The sequence below is a fragment of the Xiphias gladius genome, chromosome 15 (genome assembly GCF_016859285.1).
Source record: "Xiphias gladius isolate SHS-SW01 ecotype Sanya breed wild chromosome 15, ASM1685928v1, whole genome shotgun sequence".
Taxonomy (NCBI): domain Eukaryota; kingdom Metazoa; phylum Chordata; class Actinopteri; order Istiophoriformes; family Xiphiidae; genus Xiphias; species Xiphias gladius.
In genome coordinates, this window is record NC_053414.1 from 5196295 (window position 1) to 5204639 (window position 8345).

The window sequence follows — 8345 nt, forward strand, 5'->3', positions numbered from 1 at the left end:
TAAAAATTACCACCACAGATATGTTTAAAAATTATATCAGAACCCTCATATACAGTTCCAGTGCCCAGCAGGCTAAAGGTTTGGTGACCAAACATCATTTTTAATTTATCGTGTTGAAGAAATGATCCTATTTAAAATCAACCTAATATTTTATCGTAATTACCAAATAATAAACGCGTGTCTGGCGGCATGTGTCAGTCTTATATAAACAATGAAGTTAAACGGTTTCAGGCCACCTAATAATTCAGGGTGTCTGGCAGCCCCGGGTCACACCACGGATCACTGCTGTTTATTCTCTCGTGTCCCAAAAATAATCCTCAGAAGGCCCAGAATTTTTCTAGCGACTTCCCTGCTCATCGCAGAACAATGAGAGAGTAGGTAAAGTCCGGGGCTCAGCTTGTCCCTTTGTGCTCGGTTCAGGGTGGGTTTTTCCACCAAGATCCCCGCCGGCACAAACGGTGGATCGGGGATCAAAGACCGGAGTAGCCCAGGTGTCATTCTGCGAGGGATAATCAGCAGGGGGGGGGGTGGATTCACCGCAAACGCTAATTACATTCAATGTTCAATCAAAAGCCTGGAAATCGTCCAGTCTGAGCTCCATGTTTATTCTTCTGTAAAGCTGCAGTGCAACACAGAATCTCTTCATCCAGCTTTTGTCTCCCTTTATCCTTTACTTCATTTCGTGTGTTTGGTTTGTGTTTTGCTCTTGTTCCAAGTTATCTCTACTTCTGTATAAACATGGCCGTATTTGACGGCTCGAAATTAATTATTTGCACAAAATGCAGCCTGAAGTAACAAGCCTCATTTTTTTCGGTTCCAAGGAAAGCAAATCATGACGCGTGTTGTAATAAATAAAATGAGATAGGCGTGTTTACACCATCGTTTGAATATCAATTTGTAAACGGTTCAAAGGGACTTGCTTGGCACAGACACAAAGGAAATTACATTCCATGTAGGCAACTGTGTTTGGCTTAAAATAAAAATTTCATGACACTCTTTAACTACTTTGTGCCACAAAATGATTCTTTTTTTGTGTGTGTTGCATGGCCAGATGTTGTTACAATAATTTTTTTTTTTTTTGGGGGAGCACTTCCTAAATTTAAAAAAACAAAAAAAACACATATTAATCATACTATATATTTTCTGGGTAATTTTTCTGAGTAAATTGCACAGCACAGAATAATCTCCAAAGTATTTAAAAAAATGAAAAAAAAAAAATCAATTTGCTGAAACAATTTGTGAACGGACAGAAAGTGAATCGCCAGCCGTTTGAGCTAAATGATAAATCATTTAGTTCAAACATCTGCAGGTTCCAGTTTCACAGTTCGACGCTCTGCTGCTTTTATGTTCTGTTTTTTTTTTCCCCCATCATTCCGTTAAGGCCTGTTGTTGTGAGGAAAAACAAAACAAAAAAAAAACACCATTTCAAGCCGCCGCCGTGGGCTCTGTGACATGGTGCTGGGCTACTCTCACCCTTGTCTGACCTGTTACAACTTAAACGAATCAAAAAAAACATAAGAGCTAATGAAAATAAGGGTGAGCTGCGGTCCCTCCCCCCTGGCCCTTCAAGATGTGTGTATTAAAATGTATTTCACGCAGCACGTAACACTCAGCACCTCATATGGGGAGAGACATCGAGTTTCTTGCTTGATCGAGAGCAGCAGCACAAACACCCGGACTACTATCAACACTTCAGCCCTCCTGACTTCTGCATTACACACACACACACACACACACACACACACACACACCTGCTGGCTCTGTGTCCGGTGGGTCCTGAGGGAGGTTTTGTGTTTTGGTTTTTTTTTTCCCCCCCACATCCTGCGACAGCTGAGCTCCCAGGTGCCCCAGCTCGGCCCAGGAGAGCGGCGGGTGTGGTGAGGTTTTGTCTCCTTCACGGAGAGACGATCCGACAAACGGAGGGAAGAGCCGAAGGGAAATCCGACGCAGGAGGTGAAGGGAAGCGACTGTGGTAATTTAACCGACTCCTGACGGGAGGATTCGGAGTTTTCTCCACGTGGAGGTCAAAGGTCAAGGTCGGGCACAGAGCAGCGACGCAGGAGCTGAGGTTCAGTGTCTTGCTCAAGGACACTTGGGCAGGACGGCGGCTTGTTGTCTCGGGCAGAAGACGGGAAGGACAGCCTTCTTCCTCACAAGCCGCACGCAGGGTTAGATGAAGACTGACATTCTGACTGCGGGGCGGACATCTTTCCTTTGATTCATTGCAGCAGGAAAGTTGGTATTTCAGCGAGCGGCCTGCCGCAGCCTCTGCTCCTTGAATCCCAGCTGCCGGGCATCCTGCAACGTCGCAGTGGGGGGAAAACACAACGAAGACTGAGGAATGAGGCGCCTGAATAGAGTGGCAAATGCGAGACACACAGAACGTAGCGCCTGCCACGTTTCCCCTCACACACGATGACAACTGGAGGCCAGAATTTGTCCTCAAAAAAAAAAAAGTTTGGAGCTTCTCGGGTTTTTCTCCTGGTCTTCGATGCTTTGTCCTGACAGACGGATGAGCCGCAAGTCTTGAGTTTTGTTTTTAGATTTTGGATTTTGTGGGCAACATCTTTTTCTTTTTTTTTAATAAAAGAAAAAAGAAAGAAGGAAAAAAAAAACGTAACACCCCCCCCCCCCATGAATCAGGTCTATTCGGTGCTTCCTACTCCACTGTGCAGTTCTACAAGCGAGCTCCGTAGACCAGATGGTTAGTGTTCGATGTTAGATTACAGGCGATTCAGTTTTGATATATTAAAACCTCCTAATTGGTGGAGCTTGTTGACAGTGAGCCTGGGGAAAAGCACAGTTTAAAAGGTCGATTTACTTAGACGGAAGATTGTTGATACGAAAGTGGCGTGACATTGCAGTCTCTCTGCCGGGAAAACCGCAGTGATTGATCAAATCCGAACAGCATTGTTAGAATTCGAACGTGTTTTAGGGAATCGTGGCAGCCTGGGCCATAAAGCTTACTCTGCTCCTCTCGTGGCCACACGGCACATTTTTCTCTACACGGAGTTCAACTTCTCAAAACTCTTCAGACGGTCAGGCGAAGGCGGCGAGTCCGAGGTGGACTGAACCGCGGATGGCTTCTCAGTGCCTCGACACAAAACGCATTAAATGGCCCCGTCTTTCAAAAGTTCATGAACTGTCCTCTCACTCACACTCAACCAGAGTTCGGTGTATTTACCGTCCATTTTCACGCGTGTTCACATGCCACTAAAACCTTTTAAATTCACATTGAAAACCTGAAACATAAAACAAAATTACTTTCAATTAGACTGACGTTTATTACACTCTACATCTAAAATGAGATAAATTTAAAAAGATAAATAAAATTGCATAAACTCTTAATTGCAACATACAAGACTGAGGCCTGTTTTCTTTCCTGGCCTGTGCCAGGTGAGAAAAAGGGGGACAGGTGAGGCTGAATCCAGAACAGTTTTGTTACTGTGTCGTTTCACTGGTCTCTCCCAGTAAGAGAGACTGGTTCACAGCCCAGCCCTGTCCTTCCACCTCAGCCTCCAGTCCTCAGCCCCGCAGAGGAACTCTCCTCCTCGCGGAGGCGGACAGTCCATGATCAGACGTCCCTCTCGGACACGGCGAACGCTGGGTGTGCGGACGCGCCGGCAGAAGACTGTCGGGATGCGTGAAAGATTCTCTCCCCCCGGGGGGACTGAAGAGGGGACGGACGGTGATGTGGATGTGAACTGGGGGCCAAATGCAGAGGACGGGGCTGATTAGCACTGTTGTGCTTCTATATCTGTAGGCAATAGTTTGTATTAGGTGACTGGAATTACTTTAGTTTCATCTTGTGCGCTGGGAATAACTCAAAATGGCAAAGATCAATTGATCAATAGCCCTTTGAGACTTACTGCAGAATTTTGATTCTTTTTTTGTTTTTTTTGTCGGTGTTGTAATGGAATCGTTGATTTATGCCAAACCAAAGACTGAATCAATAAAAGATACCTCAAATACAACGGTGGAACATGCAGTGATGCTTCCCCTGCGACACAGTTTAGCGAGTTCTGGATGCGAGATTGACTGTCGTGTTGAGGCGTGGGAAGAGCCGGCACGGGGACACGGGAGTTAGCGGTTGTGAATAGCTCAACGTGCTTCTCACTAATGTCTGGGTCTCTGACAGCAGCCGTGGCTCAAGACGACACCAGCAGACGCCCCGCGCCGGCTTTTCTATGTTCGCTGCCGCTTCCGCCCCGCAGCCTGGCGACTGGCCGACGCCCACGGAGCCTCGCATTTCTGCACTTTTGCTCGGTGGACTGGAAAGAACGAAACGTGACCCCCCCCGGGGCGCCGCATACCGTCACACGAGAGTGGCAGAACATGGCCGACCACTTCCTGACACGACATTCCTGTCGCTGCTCAGCGAGAGAGAGAGAGAGAGAACGTTGTCATGTTTACAGCTCTGTGATCTGTTGGCCAACAGGGACGCACACACACACACACACACAGAGCAGCACAGACAGGCCTGTACATGACGTGAGCCCTGCTGCATTGCTGAGGTGTGTGTGTGTGTGTGTGTCACTCTTCCTGTTAGGCCCAGGACTATTTCAGAGTGCAGACAAAAACTCAGAGGATGTGTGTGTGTGTGGACATCAGACCATCAGCACTGCGAGACTACTGGCTCCTGTCAAAGTTTCACACTACAGGGCTCCTCTAAGTGTGTGTGTGTGTGTGTGTGTGTGTGTGTGTCTGTGTGTACGTGCGTACTACCAGACACCTTACCTCTGCTATGAGTAGACCTTCAGAACAGAATCACAGATAAATTAGCTGCTTAATCCGCTGCAGGTCAACGAGGTCAGGCACAACCTGCGGCCTGATGGAGAGACACACACACACACACACACACACACACACACACACACACACACACACACACACACACACACAGCACGGTGTGTGAATACTTGCACACACCTGACACGCACAGCGGCGCATGTGCAGCCTGGCTCACGGCGATATTTGAGAACAAGAGAGCACGTGTGAATCTAACGCGTTTCACATTTACCACATGTAGTGAATCAGGTCCCGCCATAATTTCACACGATGGGATCGTCAGACTTTATACAGGTGAAATGTAAGAGGTCCAAACGACAGTTTCTCATGTAAAACCCCGCTGGGGGTTGATGTCATTTCACACAGAGGCACCTCACGTGTAAAGTGTAACATTAATCGAGAGCCGTTGGATTAATTTGACCCGAGCCGGGTCAACGTAGACCAACCTTTCTGGCATTTGGTCATTAAATGGTTGTGACTCGGATGTAGCGAGGACAAACTTAACCATGAAAGACGACGCTCCCGCCACCTCAACAGATGACTTCGGTTCAGATAAAATGGAGGGACAATCGCTGTAAATGAGAAGAAAAAACAAAACTTCAATTAGGACAAATAAGGGTCAAACTAACAAAACAAAACAAAAAAAAGTAGCCTATTAAATGTGAAAGTTCTGCAATTTCTAACTCCATACATGCACCACTCCTCTCCGTTCGAACAAGAAAATGAGTCAAGGTAAAGGACGTGGAAAGTCCATTACTTGGAAGAAATAACAGTTTATGGCGAATTAACCCTGAATCGCAGCCACTTTTGCGATGTGATGCTGATTTGTGCACAACAGAAGCTGGAGCAAACCTTTTTTTTTGGTTCTTGCAAGCAAAGTGCTTCGGATGTTCTTTATTGTGACTCTATATGGGCCTTTTTTTGAAGCCTCGTTTTCCACCCGTGTGGTTTCTACACGAGAGGCTCCACAGAGGAACTAAGAAGCCGCCAGTTACTGCGAATCGACTTCATACAAGTGACTCTTCAAGAGGAAATGTCGGGGTTGGACTGTAACAAAACACCAGGACGGACGGGACTGAGACAAAAGCGACTTTCTGCAGCGGTCCAGTAGTGTTAAACACACACACACACACACACACACTGATGAAGTGTCAGATGGAGGCCTGCCGTCATCATTACACGTCTCTAAAGCTAATTACATGCTCATTAGCTGTTTCACTGGACTGAGTTACAGCGTCGAGTTCAGTTCAGAGGAAACTCTATCCCACAACACCTGACAGGTACACACACACACAGGTACACACACCTGCGCACACTGTCATGCATACACATTACAGTACACATCCCACATGGAGCCACACAGACACACACACTCGTGCCAGCGTGCACAGACACACCGGTCAAACGGCTTCGGGACCTGGGAGGCGAAACGTCCAGATGAACCTGCCGAGCAACTTCCTGTCGACAGCAGAGACGATTTCAAGTCGGCGGAAGCCGCGTCTTCTCCCCTTTTTCTCTCCGCGTGAAGGATTTGGATCCATTTAGCCGCTTTTCACCGGCAGCTAAATACTTGCACCGATCCCATCCCAGGCTCTGTTCTCTGCCGGCCTGCATCTTTGAAAGGGTCGGTTCGTTCACCCAAATCGCAAAAAAAAAAAGGGAGTTGTAGTTTTCTCTGCCCGGGGTTCGGGGAACTACAACAGCCCTGATACAGCGGAGGCGGATGACGTCTTGCTCGTGCGTCTCCCCCAGAGGGAACGGCCCGGGGGCCTCGCGATGGAGGGTTTCCACTCGCGCGACTTCCTAGGCCGAAGTGAACCTACGCGAAAAGACGAGCGAGGTCGTGTAAAGACGTTTAACCGCAGCAGAGCCGTGGCGCTGGGGACCCGAGGACCTGTATCACAGGTTCCCGTGGTCCCCTGGTGCTTCAGTATTTAGTTGAACTGTGGAGAGGAGGTCGTGTCCGACCGCATGCGCCACCTTTAACGCAACCGTTTTATTGTTTTCTGTTGGTTTCCTCCTTCATAAAGTTTTTTTTTTTAAATCTCATTAGAGTTTCATATTTTAATCAGTTGTTTGGAGGACTGCAGGTATAAAAAAAAGAAGAAGAAATAAATAAAAAAATTGTACATTTGTATCCAGCCCTTTCTCATCCTAGATTCACACGAGGTCCCTTCGTATTAAATTAAGAACCTGTTTAAAAGTGGAGGGCCATCATCAGATGAACCTCAAAGAGGTTTCTCCTCATCCTCACTGATGACCCCCCCTCCCGGGGTGCTTGTGGAGTCACAGGGATTATTTATTTCGGTTTTGACGCAGAGTCTTTCCAGAGTGCCGGGAGAGTCTGAATCCAGTATCTGGAGGCCGGATCTAAAGATCTGAAACCCCAAACAGAAAATCCCCCTCAGCAGGATTAGGGAGCAGGGTTTTTTTTTTCTCTACACTGAGTGCAGCTCCCATCACCGCAGAATTTCTCTCTAGAAAAAGGCTTTTTGAACGAGCTCTGTCCCCGTCAGACAGCATCTGCCAGCGCACCTCCAGTTAACAGTCCCGTCAAGTCTGGCGAGCAAACAACTCGGGATTATTAGAAAATCCTGCTGATAGAAATTCACCTCCGGTATCTGTGATAAAAAGCTGCCGATGCGGGGACTGAAGCTCAGGTTTTAGAGGAATTAAGACCTCGTACATGTCTTCGCTCTGGAAGTGAAAGTGAAAGTTAATGGCAGGAAGCTTCCCTGAGAAGCAGCTATAAACATCCTCCACCCCTCCACCCTGCTGTCATCCCGGGGGCGTAAGGATGACAAACTCCCGAGCAGCGACGGTGCAGGGGGCCCTTGACCCCCCATCTGGTCCGGAGCTTTCCCAGCTGTGAGCCTCTGCCCGCCGGGCCCCCGGGGTGGGGAGCGGTGGTCGGAGTGATCTATTGCCGGTGTCCATCCGGCCAGAGGCGGCCCGGTCCGGCCTGAGCGCGGCGCTCCGGAGGCCCGTGTTTAGCCTGATCCAGGAAACAGGCCCTTCCTCCGCCTAAACACAGGGAGCCGCTCGGGGACTCGGCAACGGCGCGCCGCGGGCAGCGAGGCTCTCCGCCCTCTAGCAGGTGGGGTCAAAATGGGTGTGGGGGGGGTAACTGGCAGGTCACCGAGGACGGGCACGATGGGACGTTGCCGCGCGCCTGTACACACTTGGCATCCCGGGAGCGACCAAACCTGTGCGTAAAAATGACCAGAGCGCGCGCCACGAGTTTTAATTGAGCTCATCGCGGGAAAACACGTCGATACTCTTTTCATTTTCCTCTTTTAGTTGCTCAAACTATTTTTAACAACAAACATGATTTTAACAATAATATTTCTGACGGTGTCTGATATTTATCTTTAACAATTAAACCTTCAGTCGCGGAAACGTTTCTCCTTGTGTCCCAGAAATGTTTTTAAAAAGGAAATGACAGATTTCGTTCAGCAGTAACCTGTTGCTGCGCAGCTCGTGTCCGAGAAGCCTTTCGGCCCCTCGTTCAGAGTTCATCCATCAGATCTGACAGAGGTTGTGTGAGCGGGAACTTT

The 8345-nt window shown here is 48.2% G+C and overlaps 1 long non-coding RNA gene across 1 annotated transcript; it reads right to left on the reverse strand.

The window, feature by feature from the left end:
* Nucleotides 1-3341: 3341 nt before the first annotated feature.
* Nucleotides 3342-6363, reverse strand: LOC120800632. Its single transcript, XR_005709000.1, has 4 exons — nt 6186-6363; nt 5294-5360; nt 4738-4828; nt 3342-3704 (listed from the first exon to the last, which is right to left on the reverse strand). It is a non-coding gene; the product is annotated as an uncharacterized LOC120800632 (long non-coding RNA).
* Nucleotides 6364-8345: the final 1982 nt, after the last annotated feature.